This window comes from Cygnus olor, chromosome 17 (genome assembly GCF_009769625.2).
Source record: "Cygnus olor isolate bCygOlo1 chromosome 17, bCygOlo1.pri.v2, whole genome shotgun sequence".
NCBI classification, from domain to species: Eukaryota; Metazoa; Chordata; class Aves; order Anseriformes; family Anatidae; genus Cygnus; species Cygnus olor.
Genome location: NC_049185.1, coordinates 12,715,020 through 12,730,683, shown reverse-complemented (window position 1 = coordinate 12,730,683; position 15,664 = coordinate 12,715,020). Strand labels below are relative to the sequence as shown.

The following is a 15,664-nucleotide window of genomic DNA, read 5'->3' as shown; positions in this document are numbered from 1 at the left end:
TACCCCCCCTCCCGGTCCCCCCCTTTCCCCGGTTCCCCCCCCCTCCCTCTCCGGGGGCGCGGAGCAGGGCGCCGGGGCGGCGGCGGCGGCGGGCGCGGGGCCGCAGCTCGGGGCCGCGGGCGGGCAATTGGCTGGGGAGCGGCGGCGGGCGGCCGCGGCCAATCAGCGCGCGGCTTGCATCGGGCTCGAGTTCTTAGGCGGCGCGCTAAAAGCAGCCCCGAGCAGACAGCTAAGGAGAGGCCACGGGCTCAGGCGGCCATCTTTCTGCAGCGGAGCGGCCGTGGCCAACTCTGGGCTTTTTCCTTTGTTCCACAAAGGGGAATCCTCCATTTGAATCCACTCCGCAGGAGCGCCCAGGGGGGTTGTTTAAGGTCTGGCAGCAGGCTTAGAGGAGCTCGCTGAAGAAGGAAGATTTTTTTTCCTAAAAAAAAAAAAAAAAAAAAAATCGGATTCTTTTTTTCCCTTATGAATCGGGATCCATCTTTGTCTTGTGTAACTAGGTCACGGCACACCCTTTGTCAGCAGTAACAATTTTGAACGCAAAACAAAAAAAAAAGTAAATACATGTTTTTTTTTCGTTGTTCGGTTTGGGTTTTTGGGTTTTTTTTTTTTCAAAGCTTTATAGAGCTTTGTGATGACTGAACAATAAATTTTAGAAAGTATTTCCTGTATTAAACACTCAATTCCTGGCCATTTTTATTAACTCCTCTGGTGCTTTTAAAGGTAACGTTTTAAATATAGACGTAGGAATACTGAATTCTGGCAAAAAAAAAAAGGCAATTTTACTATAAGCTTTCTTTTCTCTTTCCTTATGTTGTAAGTACCCAATCCATTCTGTCCTTGCTAAGTGTAGTTTTCATGTTAATGTTACTGAAGTGGTCCTTTCTAAGCCTTCATTTGCATGTCTCTATGTTCTTGTCTGTTTATCTAAACCAATTTATGCTTTTGAAATATTTGACTTATAAAGCAAAATATCTACCTAAGAGATGCTTAAAGCTGTTTACAACCAGTAACTGTTAACCAGGTGTTTTCACACTAACATACGCAGCCTAAAATTATGCAGGAGAGCATTTTTAGCGTCTGCGTGCTCCGTGGAAAAACACTGAGCGTCCTTTTTATGTACAGAGTAAATCTGCCACGGGAACGTAGATTTAAGCCTCGAGTAGGACTCCTCGCTGCGTACGGTCAGTCAGCATAGCTGGACAACGTTTTCTATAGCTTGCTTTTCGGTTGATTTTTTTTTTATGCTAGACCACTGCCATATAAAGATCCGTAACTATCTCAACAAGATCTGCTTTGACTTGCAAACTTATGAGAGAAGTGGTGATACAGATCATATATATTTATAGCCATATTAAAAAAAAAAAAAAGCGTAACAACTTCACCTTCAGAGCTGCATTCAACTATGGTGCGCGGGTAAGTAAACCCTTTTGCCCTTGCAGAGAAACATATAGACCAGGCCTGTGCGGCTAACGTTATTGTCCTGGCGAAAGATCCTAATGGTCGTCTTAAGAGCGGTGGCGATCTCCTTCTCCTCAGATACATCTACAGCACATCTGAAATTTTCTATTCTCAGGGAGAGATTTCTCTTCTGCACAAAGCGCTTGGTTGTCCGCAGCCCTGCTTTTTTTTTTTTTTTTTTTTTTTTGTGGAGAGACGCCGTGAATCCATTGCAGGCATTACGTGGCTGTTCAATTGAACGCCAAAAGAGGAAAAAAAAATCTGCCTGTGAACTGTAAGATGTTACTGAGGTTGATTTTTAAAAAGGCGAAAAGGTGGTGGTGGTAGGGTTCCCTTACATGTTTATCCGTCTAATTACAGAAGCTTGACCAAAAAAAAAGCAAGTGACAAAATGGGTGGGGGGGCTGTTTTTCAGGACGGTGAGTCTTAATGGCGGATGTCTCACTGAAAAGCACTGTAAAATCCTTCATACCGAGAGTCAGTGGTCTGGAGAGAGGGGGAAAAATGAGGTCTGGAAGTAAATCCAAAATGAGGGAGTTGCCTTCCAAGTGAGGGACCCTTTGCAGCCTGAGTTTTACAGTTGGAGAGCCGTGACGCAGTTGGTAATTCACAGCAGTTGTGCTTTAGTGCAGCACCCAGCCCATGAAATGGCCTCCCCGCCGAAGTCTGGTGGTTTTATTGTGTGAAAGCCTGAGGAAGCACCGCGTCTTGGGGCGCCGGGAGGGGCGGCTGGCGGCGGGCAGGGCGCTCCCGGTCGCGCTCCATGTTGTGTGAGGGTAGCCGCCATCATGGCTTCTCCTTCAGCGCCGCGTTCTCCTCAGGGCTGGGGCGGCGGCGGAGCGGGTTCTCCCCCACTGCCTGCCGGCTCTGCGCGTCCCGATCACTGCAGGGAAATGGCTTTTTTTTTTTTTTTTTTTTTTTTTTTCCCGCCCCCCCCGTCCCCCACGGCTTTTGTGAGGGGTTGTGGAAGGCGAAGACGAGGAGGGAGCGGGGTGCCCGGCGCTTTTTCTCGCCGCGGCTGCCTCGCACAAGATGGCCGCGCCGGGGAGCGCCCTGCAGCAGCGGGGAGGCGGCGGGGCTGGCGGGGCTCCAGGCCGGCCGGGCGGGCGGGGAGGACAAAGGCAGCTCGCATAATGCGGGCGAAGCCCTGGGAGCCTATAAATAACGCCGCCCGCCCCTCGCCTGCCTCCCTTCCCCCCTCAGCCGCAGCCTGCGGCTCGCTTTTTATAAATACCGAAAGATGGAAGCAGCCTAATGCAGTGGGGGGAGGGGGGGGTAAAAAAGAGCAACAAACAACCTCCTCCTGCTTAAAAAAAAAAAAAAAAAAAAATCAGGGGGGAGAAAGGCAGGCAAATGCTGGCCGCGGGAGGAGCAGGGCGGCGTCGCCAGGCTCCCCGCCTGGAGCGGGCTGCGCCCCGCCAACGTGCCGGGGGAGCGCGGCCGCCGCTCGTCACACGGCTCCTCGGTTGTTTTTTTCCTTCTCCCGGGCTTCCCCACACCTCGCCCCGCCCACCGCCGAGCCGCTGCGGCCGCTGTCGTTGCCTCCTGCCGCCTGCAGCCAGGGAGGAGCCGGCCCGGCCCGAGCGGGGCCGGCCTGAGGCGCCCACAGCCGAGGGCTCGCTGCCGGGCCGCCATGGCCCCGCTGAGGTGTTCCTGTTGTGCTTGGGTTTGGTTTTTTTTGTTGTTGTTGTTCATCCTTGGCTTTGGGTTTTCTTTTTTTTTTTTTTTTTTTTTTTTCTTCATCCCAAGCAGTTTTTCCTGCAGCTCGCTTCGGGCGGAGGCGTGGGGTTCTGGTGGTTTTGTCTTTCGGAGCTTCGTAAGCCTCGGCGGGGAGCTGCGCCGTGTCCTTCACTGCATGCTAAAACGAGATAGGGCAGGGCCGGGAGGGGAGCGAGCAAATCCCCCTCGGGGCTGGCCTGGCCGCTGGGGCTGCCAGGGGGGAGGAAGGGGAGGATGTGAGGAAGGTGAGGAAGTGAGGTGAGGATGTGAGGAAGGTGAAGGTGAGGAGGTGAGGAAGGTAAGTGCCGCCGGGCCCCGCAGCTTTGGTTAAACCCGTGCCGTGCTGCGTGCCGAGGCTCCAGCCCTGCTGCCCTGCAAGGAGGTAATTCGCAACAACGTCAGGTTACGCTTTCTTTTCTTTTTTTTTTTTTTTTTTTTTTTTTTTTTTTTTTTTTTTTTTTTTTTTTTTTTTCTTTTTTTCTTTTTTTTTTTTCTCCCTTCCCCTTCCACCCTCACCCCCCTCTTCGGTCTTCAGTGCTCCCCGCACCCCAGGCAGTTCGGAGCAAGCAGCAAACCTGTCTGCACAACACAACACATCTCCACCAGGAGGAAAGGAAGAAAAAAAAAAAAAAAAAAGGAAAACCAAACCCTCCGAACTGCTTGCAGACGGGTTCCCTTCAGGCTCCGGTGCCCCCCGGTGCCAGCAGCACCCCCGGCAGCCCTGTGGGGAGCGCCTCGGCCTCCCGGCATGGGACGAAATGGCCGAAGCTGGCAGCACGGAGATCAGAGCACGGTGTGGAGCCGTGCTTGGGTTGGCAGGTGGCTTCTGGTGTTCTATTTCCTATTTTGAACTGTTGTTTTTTTTTACCACTTGCATCACGAGTTAAATCAACGTGTAAAGCGATTAAGAAAATTAGCCGATTTAAACAGCATCGGCCATTAAATTCCCTGGGATTTTAAGCTGACGCTTAAGTAGATATCTGGATATTAACAATCTCTGCATTTTAACTTAAACCTCAATTTTAGACTATTTAACCCTGAAACAAACTGGCTCTGCCTAACACAGCCCAGGCTTCAAAGCAAGTCAGCCAGCCCATAATACTGCGGGAGCTCAGACAGCTTTGTCTGTACGTGCACCTTCCTGTGCCTTTTTCCAGGGCTGTAATCTCGGTGAGCGCTCGGTCCCCGTTGGGGACGGGTGTCCCCATGCTGCCATCAGCAAGCGGCTCAGATTTGGATGTCCTGGAGCTGGTGCCTGGTGCTGGCAGGGCCAGATCCTGCTGGGGCGGCGAGCGGGGTATGGCAGCCCCAGTGCATGGTGTGGGTCCTCAGTACTGCTGGAAATTGCTTTTGTAAGTCTGAACTGAAAAATTTCTTTACGTTTTCAGGGTTTCTAAATGACTGTAATGTTCGGTGTAGTTTAAAAGTCACCAAGGCAGTTGAGACCAGTTGCGCTCCCGGAGTGGGTGGTTTAATGTCTGAAGCTCGTATCTGAAAAGCTGAGTGTTCTGGTGCAGCGTGTTTAAATCCCAGAAAGGTCAAACCAGACTTTCATACCGAGTTAGATTGACCCTGGTTTACTGCATGAGACTCTTTAGAGAAAGAAAGAGATCTTTCAGGGGAAAGGGAAAAAAAAAAAAAGATTTTTTCCTCCGAATGGCCTGTGGTGGCTCTACGCACATTCTTAAAGCAGCAGGGTTTGTTCTTGCCCACAGCGTCCCTCCCCTGTATTGTTGAGACGAAAACTCTTATGCTAATTCTTTTAGTGTCTGTTATCAATAAGAAGTTTTTTAATTTCTTTGGCAAAGTGTTGCAACTAAAGCAAATTAGATCGAGAGGCAAAGTGAAATAAAAAATATGCAGCTGCTCTGCCAAACAATGATCGGGACTGTTTACAGCGTTTTGTTTTAGACTGGCTTGTACACAGAATCCTTTATATCGAAGGTTTGCATGTCACAATCCATTGCTTGTGCAAGCAGACTAGATTAATAGCTTATAAAGGACAAAAGGGACCTAGGTTCATCTGGTTAGACTTCCTGCATTATGCAGGTCATAAGATATTTGGGAGTTTGTTGCTTTTTTTCATGTGAGAGAATTTAACAATAGCATACCCATGTCTTAGGAAAGAGATCAGAATTCAATTTTAAAATGGCATCTGAGAGAAAGTAAGATAAGAGTTGGCAGATTGCTTCCATCAAAATCGACCTGACAGACTGGAAATTAAGATACCTTTTTAAAACCGAGTTTTGTCTAGTTTCTGCTTTCAATTATTGGGCGCTGCTGCATGTCTGTCTGCTGGACTGAGTGCTCTGTTACCAGATTTCTGTCCTCATGTAGCTGTGTACAGACTGGTAACTGAGCATTTAGTGCTCCCTTTGCAGGCTCGCAGAGCTCCTCTCGGGTCCGGGTTTTCCGATTCTGTCATCGCTGCCACTGCGCTTCCCTGTGAACTCTCCAGTTCTTCCCATTTTGATCTGGGCATCTGGAACCGGACAGAGCGTTCAGCAGTGCTGGCACCCGGTACCGCCAGCATGCTCGGCTGAGGTTTCTGTTACACATCCAGGGATTGCTCCAGCCCGTGCTCAGCTGGTTTTCCCGCACGGCTCCTAAAATGCTATCCAACCTGCTCCTTCCTGGGACAGCATCCCCATCCCATCAGCTTCTGCTCTTTGTTCTGTCAATGGCCTGCACTTGAAAAGGGCAGTCCTTAGACAGCATTCTTGCTTGCAGTGGCCTTTTTTTATACATCCTGCTGCTGCTGTTACCAACCAGGTCTGTAGGGGACATGTAATTACTTCGTTTTCTTCTCAGCTCATTGATGAACGCTGCTTCTGCCCCTGCTGTAGGAGTGTCCCAGTTCCAGGTGTGTGCGTGCCTCAGTCTTGCCAATACTGAGTCAGGAGGAGATCTGATCTACCCCATCCCTTGCCGCACCCATTCCGTGGGAGGAAAGCCCAGTTGAGGCGCTGGAAGGGAGCCTGAGGCTCGCTGCAGCATGCGCCGCCCTGGTGACTAAGGCATAGCTATTAAATAACACGGGGCCCAAACCAGATAGTTGCAGGACCCATAAAAGAAAGATAACAGCTGTAGGACACGGTGATTACTACTGCACTTTGAGACGTTGTTAGATGGATTTTATTCCACGTGATCACGCCGTCTTGGTTTTATATTCTCATAATCACGTAAATGCTTCACAGGGGTTGAAGTATGGCACATCAGCCCTCTTGCAGACATCTCCTACTAGTGATACTACCTTTATTACCTAACCTGGAAGCTTCTTCAGTTTCTCTCTCAGCAGCTAAACTCATGGAGCTCTGCCCCTGTGGACTTGCAGCAGAAATCCCCCAGACTCACCTTCCAGTTTGGCTGAGCAAGCAGAAACGCGCAGGGGCCAGCTGGGCCTGGCAGTGCCCTTTGCCGGGCTGAGCCCTGTTGCCTTTCCCCTGCAGCTCCGCACTGCCGCCTCTACCACTCTGCTCAGCTGCTCTTCCAAGACCTAGACATGTTTGGGGCTGCTCACCCACTGCCAAATTTGATGGAGGCTGGAAGAAGGTGGGGAAAAATGACACAGAACTACACAGTCACATTAGACTTAATTTTAGGAAACCAGGCTAAAAATATCAAAAGAACATTGAGGAGGAATACGGCCTGGGTATTTGCCTGTTCCGGTCTTTTTTTTTTTTTTTTGGTGATGACATTTTTCATTTCTTCCTAAGTACAGCAGATCAGACGGCTAGGGGATTTCTCAGCCAAAATATGCAACCTCCTGACAGATGTCACCTGTGTTCCTGCATGCTCTGAGGATGCATGGGATACACGTACTGAATAACAACGGGGAGGTGCTGGTCTGCTGTCTTGTTTCGACTGCCTGGGTACAAAGAGGGATACCTTCACACCCAACAGGGGAACAAACAGTTATTTTAATCCATACAACTTTTGATGGACACATTGGACGTGTGCCAGGGCTGGTTTTTTTTGTCTTTTTTTTTTCCTTTTCCTTTTAAACTGCATCTGTTCATTTTATTTCTGGTAGTATTATGACAAAGCCACCTCTGTAAGATAGGTAGTGAGTGCTTTCAGAGATCTAATCATTCTTGAGCTTTAAAAGAATAAAAAAGCTGTTTCAACACCTGACTTGCAGATTGTTTTGTGTTGCTACTTGCCATTGAAATGCAGCTGCCATTGAAACGCTGTGATCCCATCAGTATGTACAACCGGTTATTGTTTGGAGTACTTTCATGCTTACAAAAATCATTAAATAAATCAAGAAGGTTGGCAATTCTAATCAATGTTTTAAAGCTGTCAAATTACTAAACATTTCACTTCATTGCTTCACGGCCTAAACAGTATGGTTTTTTAAAGGAAAAAAAAAAAGGAATGTACCATTTAAAAAATTCTGACACTCGCAGAGTTTGCATCAAAAGCACACAAAGACAGAGATAAGTGACCTGAGAAGGTATTTATGCATTAAAATACTCGTGTGTCTGGACACCTGTCATTAAGCAGCCTTAAACGCGATGCTGGTTGGAGACCTGTGAGCCTTTTTAACAAACGCAGGGCACCGAGGGGACGTCTGATTAAAGTGATGGAGCACCAAACGTTACAGCCAGCAAAGCGACGACAAAGATCAAATGGAAGGAGTTCAGCTTACAAATCGGAGCATTTCCTTCTAACTGCCGCGGTGCAAACAACCTACGACATGCGATAAAAGGCGGTTTTGCCCTTGACCTTGCTGCCGTTGCTCCTATATCAGCACGCGAGGATCCCCGTCCCGATTTATTTTTTGTCAGGAGGTTTGGGAGCTCAGCCCCGGTTCTCAGCCGAGCGGGCCAGGACGTGGGGAAGTGGATGCCTTGCCATCCATCCCGCCTGCATAGCAGCAGCGCCCAGTTGCTAAGCAGCTGCAGAGCCGGCCTCGCCGCGCCACCAATCAGCTGTGCTAAGGGAGCAGCACGGGGTCCCCTGCATCGAGCGGAGAGGAGCCAGCAGCGGCCATGGTGGAATTGTTTTCTGATTGTTTTCTGTCCTGGCTGCCTCGCAGGACCCTGACACGAAGGGCCGTGAGCAGGAGCAGGGGAGGGCGAGGGAGAGGCAGCATATGCGCACAGCGGAGGTTACAAAGGCAGCAGATCTTAGCAGAGCAGGGGGCACGCGCCGAGGAGAGAGAAATGGGAGGGAGGCAAATGCACAATTCGGAATAGGAAAAAAGAGGAAAAAAAAAAAAAAAACAGGAGGGGAGTGCAGCATATGGAGAGGGGAAATAAAGCAGAACTTGCACAGGCTGCGAATAATTGAATAGGAAAATACAGGGAGAGAGGAAAGGAGCTTGATTCATTACTGCCTTTCACCTCGCGGAGACAGCTTCACCCGGGAAAAGGAGGTGTGGAATACAACAGCATCATTCATGTTTCTCAGTGGACTGTAGGTTTTACATTTCAACCCCTGCCATTTGGGGTTTTCTCCCTGGCTAGCCCGTGCCTTTTGTTTAGATGGGATTCCTGCAGGCTCTGCTCTTACCTTTGCCTAGCTTCTGATTTATTTTTATACTTGCTTTAGCTTTTCTGTGTTTTTGTGCATTTGTTGTTTTTTTTTTTCTATAAGTCTTAAATTCAAATGCCTTTTCCATATACTTTAATTGTTTTAACCTTCAAGGTGCAGGCCGTTGCTAATGCCTAACTGAAGTTAGCCTCCAGTGCATCCACAACGCCATCGCTACTTTTCTCCCCATCTCTCCTCTGGGAGCTGCCCCGCATCCTGCCCTGCACGCTCTCCTGCCTCTTCCCCACACGCTGCCTGCCAGCACGTTGGGCAGACTTGCTGCTCTCAGTGTGTAGAAGCGATTCCTGCGGTGCTAAACGATCCCAAACTCCTGCCGTGTTGCGTAAGGGATGTAAAAAAGCGTCACAAACATCTTCAGGGTTATTGGGACCAAAAGAGATTCTAGCCCCACCACCGTTCAGCTGCCTGTATGCAAAAAAAAAAAAAAAAACAAACTTCATGGTCTCAAAGCCCAACGTGCAATCGCCTGCGGGATGGGAGATGCCAGCAGAGCTGGCAGGGAGGCCGGGGACCACCACGTTCCTCTCCCCAGCTCCTCCAGGCTGGGGACGCATTTGTACAGGAGGCGTGGGGAGAGGAATCGAAGCCCTTGCAGCTGTTGCCTTCTTCCATGGTCAGCCCTGGCAGCTCAGCACGCTTTTCCCCAGGTCCAAAATTGAGTCCTAAAAGGAAACCGAGGTGCCCGCCGCGACCTGCAGCGGAAAGGATTTGCTGTGGGCTCTGTGTGTGAATTTCAAGCCAGTAAAACGCCTGGGAAATGCACAGCCCGGTGTTTGTACTTGCAAGATTTTGTCTTGTCAGTCTGGTTTGGAGCAATTCTATTTTTGTATTCATTTGTCCACAGTCCTGGGCCTTTGCACAGGCACTGCCTCTGCCACTGCTAGGGCCTGAGATCATTAAAGGTCCAGGGGCGCTGACATTTTACAAGCAGCTTCAGCTGCGTGCCACGGAGGGGCATTTTTAGCACGATGAGAGACCAGAGTTTAATTAGAATGGTTTCACCGAGGAAACCTCCCTGCCTGAAGAAACCAGAGCCGCTACGTTAATCCCAGCAAGCAACTGGGAACTTCGCAGCGTGCCTGCTGTCCGGGTGCGAGCCAGGAGGGGCGAAGCACGCGTAGGAAGAGAGGAACGCGCAGGAAACAAGCTCACTGCCCAGCATGGGGCCGCAGGACCCTACAGCAGAAGTTATGGTGGCTCCCGAACGCAGACACGCAGCAGTTTTTATCTTCTCCCCAGCCTGCAGTCGCTGCCCTCCATGGCAAGTTTGCACAAGAACCGGAGGGGAGGACGTGTGCTTAGTGCATTATCGGCCCTTTATTTCGATGCGGTGCATTGCTCTGCCCCTATTTCACACCAGTGCCTTCTCCTACAGCCTGTCTGCCATCCTTTTTTCATCCCCCAAAGAATATTGACCGTTTCCCCATGTTTTGTCCAAAAGGTTTGGGAGCCACCTTCCTGGGGCCAGGTGTGAGAGTGATGGTTAATGGGTCGCTAACGATGTGCTGATTAACAGCGCTGCATTCGGGGTGCCTTGTACCTTACCCAACTGAAGCCCCGTATTTAGCAAATGAAACCTGGGGTCATCTAAATCTGAGGTTCTCAAAAGTCTCTCAGAAAAGAGAGAGAACATACTTGGGGTTTGGTGGGATCCACCAACTGACTTCCCGGCCATGGCCATCCCCGTCGGGCCGCAGCGCTCATCCCTGCAGTGCAACCCTGGTGGTTGAGAATGGGAAAAGATGGGAACAGTTATCTGAAGGAAGCAGATACTACAGGCAGCACATGTTTTGAAAAACAAACAAATAAACAAACAAAAACTAGCATCTCATTATTAGCTGGGCTGGGTGGAGGGTGAGGGAATGAAAGAGGGAAGGCAGCCGGCAGAGGGGCTGCAGGGGTGTATGTCAGAGAGGGGCTGTACGCGGGGCGAGACCAACGCGCTGCGAGAAAGGCCATTTACAGCCCCTTTCCCTGTGTTTCCCCAAATTACTTCCTGACGGACTATTCTGAGCTGCAGACCTGGACGCAGATGCGGATTAATTTCTTGCAGTCCTGTAGCCGAGCCCTGCACTCACCCAGCCACGAGCAAGCCTGTGCATCACCGCCGAACCCACTTCTCCTAACGGTTCCCATGGCAAAACCAGCCACGGCCACCAACACAAACACGACCAGCAGAGCTTGCCTGCATCGAGGCATTCTTTATCCTGCCAGCTTCCCTTTCAAGCACAGAGGTTGAGATCCAGCATCCCCGTGCTAGCGCTGACGAACTCCTCGCCATGCCAGCACATCCGGGAGGCGCACGATGCCCAGCTCCACGGGGGCAGTTACGGTGCTGTTGGCAGATACTCATTCATTTCATGCTTTTTAGAAACCAGTCCTTGCGCCATGTTCCAGAAACGCATAGGATGATCCTAACCTTGCTTTCCCCACTTTTTTCCAGCAGAATTTGGTTGAGAATTCACGCTTCAGTGAGGAACAGAAGACTTGAAAGTGCTCCTAAGCACCCACTGCATCAGGCGGAGACGCTGCTGTGTTGATTTACACTCTTCAAATTCATAGATTTTATATTTTTTTTCCACAGCTGCAAAGCCAGGAACTTGGGTTTTAATGAAAGGTGAGATCCAAAACACTGGCCATGTACATATCAGATAGGAGAAATTTGGCCTACATAGTTGGCATCCCTGATTCAAAGCCTACTGGAGAAAATAACCCAAGAAACAGAACGCGTTCCCTATAAATAGCTGCTCTCTAGGCAGTAGTCGAGCTGTGGTTTATGAACAAAATTGGTCCAAACTATCTCGCAGTGCCCGAATATTCATTGCCTGGTTTTCCTGAGTTGCGTGTCTCATTTGGCCAACGCCTCCTGCTACAGACACTTGTCCTGTTTTCTTTCCTAGCCCTCTGAACTCCATGGTAGCATTTGGACAGATTTTATGCAGAGTTTATTGAAGGATTTTTGCAGTGATTTAGTGCACGGGCTAGTTGAGCCAAGTGAAACAGGAACTATATTCCTCAAGCATGAAAAGGCAGAAAGGGAATTTTCTTACTGAAATATAATTTTTCCACATTACTTAATAGTCTAGAAAGTTAATACGTTTTTATTGGAAAAAAAAATACCGTTCCCACTGAGCCAAACAACAATATAATAATGTTTTAGAAACCTCTTAGAAACTGGCAGGTGTCACAGCCACCTTGCCTTCAGTGAAAAAGGCAATTGAGACCCCTTCTGAAACAAGGGATTTGCATCAGTAGGGGCTACTACACAAAAACCAGGCACATGGCAAGGCCTGAATAGATGGTGAATCATGTGGCCCAAGGGATTTTTCTGGATTTTGGGGGCGGGGGTGTGTGTGTAAAATATCAGGCCGCGAGGACCAGATGGTAGGGCTCTGCATGTGCAAGAGAAACAGCAAGAAGCACTACAGAAATGGATACTGAGAAGCAGCTGAAAGTTAAGGAGACTGGGAGCTTTGATTTTGAAAAGAGATTTCCTGTGTGGCGTGAGGGCCGAAAAAGGCTTGGGGTTGTGAGCAAAAGCACAATTGAAAAAAACAATTTTGTACAGCTGTTCTGTAAATAAATGGAATTGCCTTGAGTACATACTTGGCTTTGTCATAGCAGGCTCTTCTTACACAGACAGTCACCAGGAACTCCTTTGTGTGTGCAAGGTACAGTTCACCTCTCCTACACTATAGAGTTGCCCCTTCCCTATCTGCCCTGTCAGTTCACATAGTAAATTCTTTTGGGCAGAGATTATTCTTCACATTTTGTGCATTACAGATAATTGCGGCACTTGTATAGCATCTGAAATTTACTGGAAATTCACTGCACTTATGTGGTAAGTCCCAGTCTTTAGGGCCTGTGTTTCCCATTGAGATTATAAACTCTCCAGGGCGTTTTCTCTTGCTCTGTATGCACACGGTGTAGTTCAGTGGGAGTTCATCACTGACAACGCAATTATTATCACTGGTAATGTTCAAAAATGAATATATAAGTCACTGTCTCATCATGCACATTTTAAACTAAGTTTACGAGTATTTTCTTTTACACAAATGGGACTATTTCTTAACGTTAAGTTTAAATCTTTGAAAAGCTGGGGTCTGTATTATCAAGAAGAAAATTCTGAAGTGTATTTCAAAAATCTACAGACACTCTAGAAAGCACAGGTCCCCGTTCTCGTCTACTTCACGTTACAATATAAACTAGTAACATGAGTATACAGCAGATGGCGTTTGCTGTTACTGCTCTCTGCAGTTGTGGATACAAGGACGTCCCAGCAGTCTGACACCTTGCTGGCTAGCTAAAATCGTTGTATTTTCCATTAAAAAATATTATTGGAAGGCATACACATCAGCCTAAGGGCATACGCTACAGAGCCTAAGTGAGTGGAAACTTAGAACTCCAGCAGTGCTCAGAGTTCCCCAAACAGAAGAATGTTGCTAACAGCGTGTTTTGTCAAACCTGTTATCGTATTTACTATCTAAAACAATATTCTGTGAGCAGAAAAATTTACCTTTATGCTTCTCTTCCTCCACTTGACCTTCTGTAGTCACAAAATCCATGGGCCTTTCATATTATTAAATCTCAGTTTCGTTGTCTTTTTCAAGCACCTTGTAAGGGACGGAGAGGGACACCCAGAATGGAACACAGATATTTACCATACCCCATTACGTTCTTGATTTTGATGTGCTCGCTGTAAATCTCTACATGCATACTGATTCTCAAGCTGCAGATGTGCAAGCTTTTGATGAAACAGAACTTGTGCCAAAATCAATATACAGGCCAAAACAAAAGTAGGAGAAGGACACTTGCAATTAATAGTGATTAGATTTGAATTTCGCTAATAGAGGGTTGAATCTTCTTCCATTTAAATCAGTGGCAGAATTCCATATTAGATTTTACTTTTTCAGTCAGCAAAATGCACTTAGCTTTTGCATAGGACTTTTTCTGCCTGACGCACTGCATACCCATTAATTAAAAATATGTAACTGAGACACTGAAATGCTGTATTTTGTCAATACTAAGATACCCCACCACAAATAGAACATCCATCACTTAAAAAGAGCCTTTGGAGAGTTTACAGTTGATTTTATAGTCTTCTCATTTTAAATTGTTCATTCCCAAATCTAAAACTGTACGAATCTAAAGTGTCCTTAACTATAAAATGTACAGAATGAGAAATGTAGAAATTATTTTGTTTTGTGAGACTTGGAAAAAAAATAAACAAACAAAAAACTAACAATGTAACAGTGATGCACAAAATACTTTCATCCCCCCACAACTTTTATGGCAATTAGTGAATTGAAAAACCTCTGAAGAAGGAAGACTAGTAAGTCTACCTGTTAATCACACCCTACTATGCCATTCGTTTTGAGACAGGTTCAAAGAAATTATTCCAGGGTAAACCAAATCACTCCTGGGCCATTCATTCCTGTGCACTGGGAATACTGGAATGCCCTCAGCCACTGCAACCTACAGGAGCTGACAGATTTTACTATTTTGCAGATAAGATATCAAAGATATCCTGTGTATTCTACATGTTTTTGTCAAAATTTCCTCAGTAAAAAGGTTAGCTTTAAACAGGTGTGAATTTGGCTACCTTTTTATTATTATTTGGAATTCCATGACCCTTTATTGGTTATTTATGTGTCCCTCCTCCTTCCTGTCACTGAAATATCCTTTCCTTTCTCTCTGTTCGCCCTCTGTACAAAGCAGGGCCTTTCTTTGAAAGAGGTTATTCCAAGACATGAGGAGCGCAATCACGTTTTGCATTCAGTCTGGAAGGCCATCTAGTGACACAATTGTGCAGAAGAAAATGTGAAACACTGAATTACGATTTTTCTTCGTTGAATTAAAATAAAAATTTTGCTATACTCAGGCATACCCTTGGGGATTTGTTAGTACTCCCACAAGTGGCATTTCAAAAAATTCTAGAGCCAATTTGGATTTCTTAAGAAATGATGGGGTTTATTTGAGATGGAGTATGCTGTTTATCATTTTCCAGGAAAGAAACAACACAATTTTTGTGGCAGATTTGCATCTGAGCAGTTCAAGTGCTGTGACAAACGCAGTCACCCCCTGAAACATGGACTGGGGCCAAATTCACCTGGCGGTTCCGACTCCCTGCCTTTGCACTTGTAACTCCACGGTGCGAAGTAACACTACAAGTAGGTGTTTGCAGGCCTGACATCTCTGTAATTAAAACGCGAAATCACAGCTCACCTTGAATGAATGGCACCAGGCGAACACACAACGAGCATAGCTGTTGGTTCCTACCTGAGCAATAAATCATAGAATCATTAAGGTTGGAAAAGACCTCCAAGGTAATGCAGCAGAAAGCAAGTATTTAGCCACAACCTCTGCCAGGGCCACAAGAAGACGCATTTTGGGAGTACCTCAGGGGCATCTTGACCTCTCCGCCACTGCCTTTCCCTCATCCATTGTCATTCAGGAGTGTGGTGGCCGAAATTGAGGCTGAACTGGGTGATTGTCCCTCAGCTGCTGGCGACTTGAAGCAAACCAACACGTTATCTGAGGTGCCAGGGGGTCCCTACAGAAACGAAGGAAAATGTGGAAATGTGAAAATGTCTGAGAGGAGACAGAGAACACGAGCCGGACCTGATTTAGCCGGAGGCTCCATGGGATGGGGCGCGATGGTCCCCAGTTGTCCACCAGGGAGGCCTCAGTGCCTCACCTGGAGGACGTCCTTGTGAGGAGAGAGGCGGGCGGGAGTGCTGAGGGGGTTCCGGGTGCTGAGGGGGCTGAAGAGGCTCGGGGTGCTGAGAGGGCCCGGGGTGCTGAGGGGGCTGCGGGTGCTGAGGGCGCTGAGGGTCTCCGGGGGCCTCGGCCGCCTCACGGCGGGTCCCCGCGCCCCTGAGGAGCCGCGGCCTCTCCTCACGGGGCTCGGCCGCGGCAGCGCGGC

At 48.1% G+C, this 15,664-nt stretch overlaps 1 long non-coding RNA gene across 1 annotated transcript; it reads right to left on the bottom strand.

The window, feature by feature from the left end:
* Window positions 1-7,172: 7,172 nt before the first annotated feature.
* Window positions 7,173-15,656, bottom strand: LOC121079759. The gene is made up of 2 exons (XR_005825165.1): window positions 15,437-15,656; window positions 7,173-15,292 (listed from the first exon to the last, which is right to left on the bottom strand). It is a non-coding gene; the product is annotated as an uncharacterized LOC121079759 (long non-coding RNA).
* Window positions 15,657-15,664: the final 8 nt, after the last annotated feature.